Genomic DNA, 11,885 nt, shown 5'->3' with positions numbered 1-11,885 from the left:
TGGCTTACCATCTTTAAGGATTGTTATACTTTAACAAAGACTTGTGACAGGTGCCAGAGAACAAATAATATTTCTCGACGTCACGAAATGCCCTTAACTGCTATTTTAGAGGTAGAATTATTTGATGTTTGGGGTATAGATGTTGGGATTTTCTCTACCTTCAAAAAGACTCGAGACTCGTGCAAGCGCACACGGTCACAAATAATACTCGGAAGTAATCCAAGGCCGAATCATCAGGGACTTGTTGCTTTTAAAAATCAAGTAATGCAGTGAAATGGTTCGAATATGCAATTGTGATTTAGGAAGAAAATAATGGTGAAATGTTGTTGTTTTGGGTTTTAACTATCAAGCAATTTAATGAAACTCAACCTCCTTGTCTCCTACCTTAGTTTTGATGCAAAACATGGAAAACACACTATGTTGAGAAAATGCACCAGGCGCAATTCTTGACTTTTCTTGGGATTTAAGTTCTACTCTTTCACTACCGCTTTTAGTTGCTGCAGAAGCTAGGGTAACCTACAATCATATTCCTATGTGTGATTACAATCCTAGAGAATATCTACCAACTCATTTGTATTATGGGTCAGAGGGCTTATGCCTAGGACCATGTTTTATGCGCTTATTCCTAAGTCACATCCCATATTGGTTTCCTATTATTTTACCTAACTCACATTTCCCAAGGTTGAGCTTTGGTGTATAAATCAAGTTCCCACTGGCCAAATGGAAAAAAAGACGTAAAGAGAGGTTTTTAGGAACCAACCCAAAAAAGTGTCAGGCACAATCTGGCCAAAATCCTGAGCATGTTGAAAATCATATCATTTGACTAAGGCATTCCACAAGGAGGTTGATAACTAATTTAGAACATAATTAAATGAAAGTAAATGCACGAAAACATAAAGAAAGTATTTTTCATTGAATTTAAATGAATAAATAAGTCGTACAAAGAGTTCTAGCTTGACCCTCTTCTCTGTCGAGCGTGAGGGGAGTTGAAACTCACTAAAGAACTTTAAGATAACAGAATGAACAAAGAACGGAAGTAAGAACCGAATTAAAAGCACTACAAAAGGTAAAAGCGTGAAAAACAAAGAATTGAACAACTAGAACATGAACATAAACCCTAAAAACGTGTTCTACAACTAGAGTGCATCTAAAAGAAGATGAAATGAAGCTTGGAAGGGATGATTTGCTGAGGGATGGATGACTTCCTTTTATAGCATCATAGGTTGGTTGAAACTCCCCTCCATTTTAGGTGGAAAAGGGTTGAGATTCACCTAACCACCTCACTTGGACTTGGACTCACGGTTTTGAACATGTGGGAAATGTTCTCCTTGCCCTTCATTAATCAAAACGTGCGTTTTGACAAATTACCCTCCAAAAATGCGCTAGGCGCAATTCTGCAAAAAACAGAATTATGTTATTTTCTTCCAATTTTGACCGCATTTATCTCATATTTTTCCTAAAGTACCATAGTTTGACTTTATGCAGAAATAATCTATGAATGTTCTACTTTAAGAATATGTGGTTCTTTTTGGCAAATAATAATGGGAAATGGGTAAAAAACGTGGTCAAACAGAACTACCGACACATGTTTCGGCAGTAAAAAGTCAACCCTAACAATAGATTTCATGGGTCAATTTCCTTATTCACATGGATATCTTTATATTTTATTGGTTGTTAACTATGTTTCTAAATAGGTTGAAGTTCTGGCCACAAAAAAGAATGATGCATGTGTAGTGTTACTATTTTTGCATATAAATATTTTTACTAGATTTGGCACTCCACGTGCTATTATTAGTGATGAAGACTCGCATTTCTGTAATAAATTGTTTGATTTGATGCTCACCAGGTATGAAGTTAAACATAAAATTTCTATAGCTTATTATCCTCAAACTAATGGTCAAGCTGAAACATCTAACAGGGAAATCAAAGCAGATTTTGGAGAAAACAGTCAAAACAAACCGAAAGGATTGGGCTTTGAAGCTGGATGATGCGTTATGGGCTTACAGAACAACTTTCAAGACTCCAATCGGTACGTCGCCATATCGATTGGTGTTTGGGAAAGCTTGTCACCTTCCGGTGGAATTGGAACACAAAGCTTATTGGCCCATCAGGAAATTGAATTTTGATTTTCAAAAAGCTGGGGAGAAATGCCTTTTGCAACTTAATGAGATGGAGGAATTTCATTGTTAGGCTTATGAAAATGCCAAGCTTTACAAAGAAAGAACAACAAAGTGACATGATAAGATGATTCAACATCGATCTTTTGAGTTCGGGCAACAAGTTCTTTTATTTAATTCTTGATTAAGTTTATTTCCTGGCAAACTAAAATCTCGATGGTCAGGTCCTTTTACCATAAAGTCAGTTTTCCCACATGGTGTCATTGAACTACAAGCAAGTGATGACAGATCTTTCAAAGTCAATGGGCAACGACTCAAACATTATTTTTGCACGGAAGAGAGAAGTTTCAAAAAAATTCTTTTGGATGAGCCAATTTGATCGACAGCTGCCCCGTCTAGCTACATACATTAAATAAAGCGCTTTTTGAGAGGCAACCCATATATTTATTTCCTTTCAGTTTAATTTTGTTTTATTTATTTATTTTATTTATTATTTATTATTGTTTTTTTCTATTGTTGGGTTCTTACTAACTTATTTGATTTTTATTTTTGTTTTTTTCTTTATGTACGGAAAGAAGATGAAAAAAAATATATCGCGCATGCTGGACGCGTGGAAGCGCCACGGCACATGCAAGGGCGCTACAACGCTTTGTAGCGCTTGGCCCAAAAGAGGAGGGCAGAGCACCATGGCGCTCACTTATAGCGCTCCTTCGCCGCTCTCCCTCCCTTTTTGCTTGGTTTTTTTTTTTATTTTCCTCTGTCTTAGGCCGATTTCATCCTCGATTCATGAGTTCTACCTTTTATTTCAGGCTTGTTGTTCTTTTGGAGTGATTTTGGGTGTTCAAGTTGTGGGTTTTTGTTAAATCCACAATTTCTTCCCAACGAAGTAAGATTTTGTTGTTTTGGGCGGATATATACACTAATTATTGGTTGTTGTTTTCTTTATTGAGATTGTCGCACTTGGGTTGGAACTTTTTGAAGTGACAGTACTTTTCTAGAGCGTTTTTTGTCGTTTTGTTGTGTTTGTACTGTTATGGCTCCAAAACGAGCACGTGGTGCTTCCTCCTCCTCTAGTTCATATGACAGAAATAAATCTGTTAATGAAGAGCATCCACTTGGTTCTCTACTGTAGTGGCCCATAAGAGTCTTATTCAGGAACGTGACCTATTGCCTGATGATGTCCACCAACAGATTATGTATGAGAATATTGTTCCTAGACGATGGGTAAGTTTTCTTCAGCAGCCCGATGTCGTTGTGGTCCCCCTTATTCATGAATTTTATGCTAATATCTAAGAGGGTTCCAATATTTCTTTTGTTCGAGGAAAGAGCGTGGCTTTTGACAATATCTCTATCAACGAATTTTATGAGCTCCACAACTTTGATCGAGATGACTATAATCGATATGCTAGTGAGGAGCTTGACATAGATCAGATCATCCATAGTTCGTGTCGTCCGAATGCTGAATGGAAAATGCTGCACGGTGAAGCCATTACCTTCAAATTTGCCGATCTTAGTGTTCACAATAAGGTATGTCATAATTTTATTTGTTCAAAGTTACTTCCAGTGACCCACATGAGCGACGTCACCAAATAACGGGCCATATGGCTTTACACCATTGTTACCGGTAAGTTTATCGATGTTGGATGGATTATCAAGCATAGAATTAAGCATGCTAGACATGGTAGCACGACAGGTGGTCTTCCCCATCCCATGCTGATAACCGGCCTCTGTAAGAAGTTTGATGTTGTTTGGGACCCCACAGAGACATTACTAGGTCCCAAAAGTGTGATGGACAAGAATTACATTTTGTCTATCCGTGGGTGGGAGCCTCTTATGGAGATTGAGCGCCTTGCAGAAGAACAGCTAGAAGTCCATACCAATCCATCTCCACAGCGCGCTCCCCAACCACTTGAGGAGGAAGTTCGTCATCTTTCATGCCAGTTCCATTGTTTTCTGGTGAACCAGAGGCTGCAATTTGACTATCTTGTAAAATGCTTTCAAGCTCAACAATCTATGCAGCTTCTTCCTCCACTTCCCCACTTTCGTGATTCGAGGATAAGGACCAGTGATGTGCATCCCCAAATAGGGCAGTTTCCTTCTACTACCTCTTTTTTTTGGACTGTATTTTCTATTTCCATTGTATTTGTTTTATTTTATTTTATTTTGTTTTTTTTACATTGGACAATGTAACATCTAAGTTTGGAGTAGTGGAATCTGGTCTGTAATAATTATTTTTTCGATGATAGTTTACTCTGAATGATATATGCTGATTTCTTTTTTGAAACCTTGAATTCTGATTAATATCATTGAATACTTTGTGGGTTATGAATGCATCTTTGAGTGGCTTCCCTATGCATGAAAGAGTTAACTATGACTATTTTTGTTTTCCTTCTTGAAAATTTTATGATGGTTTCTCGTTGGATTATTGAATAAAAATTGTCATTAACTTTACACTATTTACATACCCAGTGAGCTTTTGAGCCTTAGAGCAATTCATTACATCTTACTCATTTTCTTTCTTGTGTGTGATCGAACTTGGCATATTTATTCTAGAACTTGCTGGTGAATGCATTTTGTGACCACTTGTTTGAATTTGTGTCTAAAGATGATAAGGGCAATTTAGGTGTACTCATAATTTGAGACTTCGAAATAGCCTACCTTGTTATATTTTCCTTTAGAGAGCCATATTTGAGCCAAATTTCCCATTCTTTTTCTTGGATTGAACACATTTATTAACCATGAAGCCTGTTTCGAATATTATCCTCCATGTTTTTTTACCAGTGTCAAGACAAGGGATGAAAAGTTGCATGATCTAATTTGTTTAAGTTCAAGTCAACTTTGTAAGTTATGAAATGAAAAAAAAAAGGTATGGTAGAAAAAGAAAAAAAAAAAGTTATATAAGCATATTCTCTCTTCTTTGTTGAGTAAAGTAGAAAAATCATTTGGAGAATTATCTTTGAAGGAATAATAAATTCTTGTACTTCTCTAGGAGTGTTAGTGTTCGATGGTGCATTATAATCACTGTTCATTGGCTTCAGTACATTATGTAGTTAGCGTGCAACCTAATTTCTCATTTATCTTGATTTTGAGCCTCTTAAATTCCTATTACCTCACTTTTACCTAAGCCCTGTTACAACCTTTATCAAAGTCGCTTTGATTTTGTGCATTTAATTCATATTTGAGAGGGGAGATTTGATTCACTTGCAAGCTTATGGTAATAATGTGCTTTATTCTGATTCTGAGAGTCAAAATACCTTGAAATTACTTTGAGAGATTTGAGCGAAGTCATGTGAGAGGATCAAGTCTTTGTGTTTGATTTCATGAAGTCAATGAGATGCTTGAGTTTTTAATTTTCAAAATATTTTGTTCACTACTTAATCTCTTGATTGTCATTTGGAATTTTCTCGTAGAATGCGTGATTGGCTTCCTGTATTGTTGGAGATTAAAAAGTTGAAAGGATTTAGGAAAAAGATTTAGTATTTTGAGTTACGAGATGTTTAGGAATGAGCGCTATTTCGATGTCAGTTTTCTAGTTTGATTTAGTGGTCATTCACTAGTTTTGTTTGCTTAAGGACAAGCAAAAACCTAAGTTTGGGGATATTTTGATAGTGCATTTTATAAACCACATTTCATGACATTTAGGTGAGATTTATCTAGAAATTTCAGTCAATTATGGCTTGTTTACGTGCATAACTGATATTTTGACAAGATCGAGCCATTAGAAAGAATTGAAGCATAATTGATAAATTAAGAGGAAGGAGGGGAGCTTAATTCAGCCAAATCAGCGCCGCAGCACCATAATACAATGCCATGGCGCCTGCAGGTCAAAGTTGGGAGCAAAATCCCGAAGAAGCAGCGCCACAGTTCCAGTACACAGCGTCATGGCACCTGCAGACGAAGCTTGGGCCTCTTTCCATGATGACAACGTCGCAACGCTGTATTGTAGCGCCATGGTGCTACAAACTTGCACGTCCGTCACAAATCTGGGACAGCACCATGGCGCTCACTAATGGTGTCATGGCGCTGTAGCAATGCCCTCTCATAAAACAAACCTTAGTGCGCCGTTTTGAAGGACTTTTTGGGAGATTCTTACTTGGGAGAACTGGAGTCGTGAGAGGTTTGGCTCGAGAGTTGAAGCAAGGAGGGTGATGAGATGATTTTCGAAGGCTCGTGATCGTGGAGATTGAGTCGAGGACGGTCAATCGACACTACGACTTTAGTTTCTCTCCTTTCCCTTATCTTTTGTAGATTTATTATGAAATTCTTCGTGGAATTTTATTGTGTTTTCATGAACATGAGCAACTAATCTTATTGTTTTAGGGATTGATGTAGCCGCTGGATTTATGAGTTGGATTTATTAACAATTATCTTGATTGATTTGTATTTAATTTATTTGTGCATTTATTCGCTTAATTCTTTTAATCTCTTGATCATAGATTAATTGGTGCTAAATTTGAATCTTACGTTCGGGAGAGGTGGTTTAGATTGGAACTTGAATGCATGACTGGGGTTGTTCTAAGATCGGGAGATTTAGAATTATCTTAGAGGTTGTTAAAAGAATAAGACTTAATGCCTTGCTTGTTAATGAAAATGGATAGGGATATTGGTTTCTTAATAAGTGAGAGAATTAATTGTGCTCGGAAGAGACAATTATGGTTCTTGATTTCTTGACTTATAGATTAATTGAACATTCAATCTTGGCATGTTTAATTTGTCCACTTGTAGGTTGAGTTGGTGAAATCACTTCCCTAGGACCCGTTCTCCATAAGAGTTTTCTTCAGAGTCTTTTATTCGCTTTATTATTTGATTTTTGTGTGTCAAAAGAAATTCCTTGTTCTTTCTCTAGATAAAATTGGACAATAATATCTGTAGTACTTGAGTGACTAAAAATCTGATCCAGTGGATGATATCGGTATTGACTTACCATTTTTTTTTTGAAACTTGACTTGTACACTTGCGGTAAACATTTTCTGCTACAGCAACAAATCAAGACAAAGTTTTCCACAAGAATTTTCTTCGAGAGTGAAGAGACCACTATAGCTTGTTCACACTGATCTCTGTGGACCTATCCAAACCAAGTTCTTTTGGTAAAAATAGTTATTTCTTATTATTTATTGATGATTTCAGCCGAAAAACTTGGGTTTATTTTCTCATGGAGAAATCAGCAGTATTTAGCATGCTTAAGAGATTCAAAGCTCTTTTTGAAAAAGAAAGTGGTATTTATATAAAAGCCTTGAGATTCGACAAAGAAGGAGAATTCACTTCGAATGAATTCAAAGATGTTTATGCATAAAATTGAATTTGTCAGCATATGATAGTTTCATGGACTCCACAGCAAAATGATGTCTTTGAGAGGAAAAATATAACTATACTAAACGTGGCTCGGGAGCATGTTGAAGAGTAAGAAGATGGCAGAAGAATTTTGGGCACAAGCTGTTGAATGTGCTGTTTATTTGTCCAATCGTTCTCTCACTAGAAGTGTATGGAACAAAACTCCGCAAGAAGCATGGACGAAAAGAAAATCATCTATTGCTGACTTTAAAGTATTTGAAAGCAATACTTAACCCATGTACCAGATCAGAAGCACAGTAAGCTCGATGATAAAAGTGATAAGCATATTTTTGTTAGCTATGATGCAAGCTCGAAATGCTACAAGCTTTATAATCATGCTACATAGAAGATGGTGGTCAGTAGAGATGTCGTGTTTGATAAAGAAGCTGCATGGAATTGGAGTGATGAACCAAAAGACTACAAGTATCTATTTTTTCCGAAAGATAGTGACGAAACTAGTGATATTGCTTCTCCATCAACACCACCTCCATCACCGGTCACACCAGTGCATACCACACCTTCATCATCTACATCAAGTTCGGTGAAGGACCTCATAGCATGAGAAGTTTACGAAACATATATGATGAAACTGAAGAGTTGAGTGAGAGTTTTAATGATCTAACTCTTTTTTGTCTATTTAGTGATAGTGAACCTTTAAATTTTGAAGAAGCTTTACAAAATGAAAAATGAAAGACTACAATGGATGACAAGATAAAGGCAAGAAAGAAGACTGGCACATGAGAGCTTTCTACTTTTCCAAGTTGAAAGAAAACATTAGGTGTCAAATGGGTGTTCATGTTGGGTTTTATGCCCTAAACTCGTGGTTTGTAAACATAAAACAAATATTCATTCAATAAAGTTGTTATTCATAGAATTGCATTAACCCAAATCCAATAAACTAATATCCGAGGTTAGGTCATGTAACTGGAACAGTATATAATAGATATACAGTATATATTTAATATACATCGTATATATTTGATATACAGTGTATATATGTACAATATGTATTTGATATACAAGTGAATAATGTTCCAGGAGTAACCTAAAGGGTCTATAGTATATGGATAAGGTTGGTTACTATGGATACGGCCTACTTTGTAATAGTTACAAATGACTTGATCCAGGTTATTCATGTGAAGACATGCGAGTGGGGGTATCCTATACAATGAGTTTGTATAAAATCAGACCACGAAATAATTAATCTTTAGTTATAACACCGTTAGCTAATAGATTAATATTTCAATAGAATGACTAGGTAACTCGATCTCAATCCTGAGTGAGTTATGGACTCCTGCCTGTTAGGGCTCGTCCTTTGATTTGTATGAGTGAGAGTGGCTCGAGTCGCCGACTCAATATGCCTACCATTTTGGGGATGAGACCGAGTGGGGAGCTGGAAACATAACTACACAATATGGAATTCACTTTTTCCCTACTTTAGGTTAAGTAGATGAGTGTTCTTTTAGTGCTGACTTCGAGAGTTGAACAAATGGCCCCACCTTCTCACTGGCCCAAGAGGGACTTCCAGTTATTGGTTGGACCATGACAGGGTTGTTCAATAGAGGATCAACGGTAGTTAAGGTACAAGATGTAACACAGGGGTAAAATGGTAATTTGACCCAACTGTGGTTACGAACACTCGTGAAGGATTGACTTACCGTTAATGGTCAAATCCATGGACGCAAAATATTCTACAGTGAGAAGAGTGCAACTGTGGGTCTTTAGTGGAGTGACCGACAGTTAACGAATGTTGATTAATATGGTTAATGAGTTTAATCAATTAATCTCCCATCGTTGGAGCTTCCGATCTGTAGGTCCATTAGGTCCCTTGCTAACTCGTAAAGGATAGTTAAGAACATTTAATCTTGAAAAGAATTTGAATTGTTCAAATTTGTTAACTGAATTAAAGTTAATTGTATGAGATGCAATTAACATAATATAAATTGTTACATTATAATATAAGGTTAATTTTTGAATTGGATTCAAAATTATGAGAGAGATTTATATTGGAATTTGATTCTAATATGGTTAATTAATTTAAGGTTAATTTGATTGAATATGATTTAATTAATGAGATACGTTGATTAATTTAATTAAATTAATGACATGTTAATTTGGTTAAGTTAAATTTGATTTAATTTAATTTAATTAATAATTTTTTTTTGTAATTAATTAATTATTAATTTAATTAAAATAGTTTTAATTAAGTTAAAATAAAAAGAAAAAAAAAAAGTGAAAATGAAAATGGGAGGAAAAACCTCTCACTTTCCATCATTCCACCATTATGGTGGAAAGTGGGGAGGTTTTCCCACTTACCACCATTAATGGTGGGAAGTGTGACTTCCCCACCACTCTTCCTCCATTATAAAAGGAAGGGCTCTCCCCTCCCATTTTGGTTCCCAGGTTCTCAAGAAAATCTCTCTTGCTCTCTCAATTTCCCTTCCAATTACAAGATGATTCCCACAAATCGAGTTCTTAACGTCCAGAGGATAGCGAGGAAGACTTTGTGGTGGTGTTGATATCTACATTGAAGAGGTGTCTTCAAAGGTATGTATAACTAACTTCTTGTTATTCATGCTTATGTGTCTTTTCTTTGTTGCAATTCTAAAGCAAAATCGAAGCACACAAGTTCGCGCGCTTCTGTTGCGGGTCAATCCCTTCAATTTAAGACAGAGAAATGAAAGAGAAGTGGAAAGACATAAAGCGAGATTAGTTGCGAAATTAGGCTACTCTTAGAGAAAAGGGGTTGATTACAATGAAGCATTTGCTCCCGTTGCTTGCTTGGAGACCATAAGATTGATGATTACACTTGCTACTCAAAATAGATAGAAGATTTTTCATATGGATGTCAAATCGACATTTCTGAATAGATATCTTGAACAAGAAGTATATTTAGAAAAACTTCTTGGTTATGTGGTGAAAGGATAAGAGGATAAAGTTCTAAAGTTGAATAAGGGACTGTATTTGTCGAAACAGACTTCAAGGATGTGGAATAGCAAAATTGACAAATATTTCTATGACAATGGGTATTTAAGATTCCCACATGAACATTCTCTTTACATGAAGACTAATGATCATGGAGATATTTTGTTGGTTTGTCTATATGTGGATGACTTGATTTTTACAGGAAATTGTCCAAGCATGTTTGACGAATTAAATAGGCAATGATCCAAGAATTTGAGATGACAGACATGGGCTTTATGTCATATTTATCTTGGCATTGAGGTGAAGCAAACAAATGCATAAATTTTTATATCTCAAGAATGATAAACTAGAGAAATTCTTCAGAAATTCAAGATGTTTAGTTCTAAACCAGTTGCAACTCGAATCGAAACTGGAATGAAATTGTAAAAATATGGTGATGGAGATATTATTGATCCTTCATATTTCAAAAGCAATTGGGAGCTTGAGATATCTAACGTGCACAAGACCAGATATTCTTTTCAGCGTTCGATTGATGAGTCGATTTATTGAATCTCCTACAACTACTCATTTGAAAAGTAGCAAAGAGAATTCTTCATTATTTCGAAGGTACGCTAGATTATGGATTGTGTATTCTTCATATGGAGAATTCAAACTTGAAGGTTATTGTGATAGTGATTGGGCTGGAGATCTTAATGATCGAAAAAGCACAAGTGGATTTGTGTTATTTATTGGCAATATTGCTTTTACCTGGAGTTCTAAAAAGCGGCTATTGCGACACTATCTAATTGTGAGGTCGAATATGTGGCTGCATATCATGATGTGTGTGTCATGCAGTTTGGTTAAGGAATTTATTCAAGACAATTGGAATTGTGCAAGAAGATGCAACTATATAATCTATCTCGACAACTGTTGGAATCGGATGATAACCCTAGATGGAGAATGAATAGGGTTTTAAGTAAACTTTATAAGTTTTTAATACGGTGGGCCCAATTTAAACAAATAAGGAAACTTTTTATGAATAAATAATATTAACACAAATTATTCAATAAATTATACATACATTTCATGCATTCTAATTAGTTCTAATGTAAAGATTCACAATAAACATGAAGAACAAAATACAACAATTAATTCATGCAACAAATAAAAATATAAAATTAATTTCATAGTTAAATAAGAGAGGGTTAGAGAAAATGACACCAAAAATTTAGAGTGGTTCGACAACACCGGCCTACTCTACTTCCCAAGCTCCTCTTGGGTGTTCAATTGAAGAACTCGACTTTTTCCACGGGTTAGAGTCCAATCGGTATAATGTTATTTTTCTGGGAACAAGAATAAACCCGATCATTTCCACGGTTTAGGATCAAACCATTACAACACTCTTTTTCGGGCTTAAGAGCAACCCTCAATAATTGGAATTTTGAATGCACAAGCTTACAAACTCTCTCAATTAATAGATATACAAATTTGTAAGAAAAAATCTTATAAATAAAATCCCTCAAATGGTTAAAA

The sequence above is a fragment of the Momordica charantia genome (genome assembly GCF_013281855.1).
Source record: "Momordica charantia cultivar OHB3-1 chromosome 5 unlocalized genomic scaffold, Mcharantia_2.0 BLBB01000005.1, whole genome shotgun sequence".
Lineage (NCBI taxonomy): Eukaryota > Viridiplantae > Streptophyta > Magnoliopsida > Cucurbitales > Cucurbitaceae > Momordica > Momordica charantia.
The sequence above is the reverse complement of the archived record's forward strand: the minus strand, read 5'-3'. Positions refer to the sequence as shown.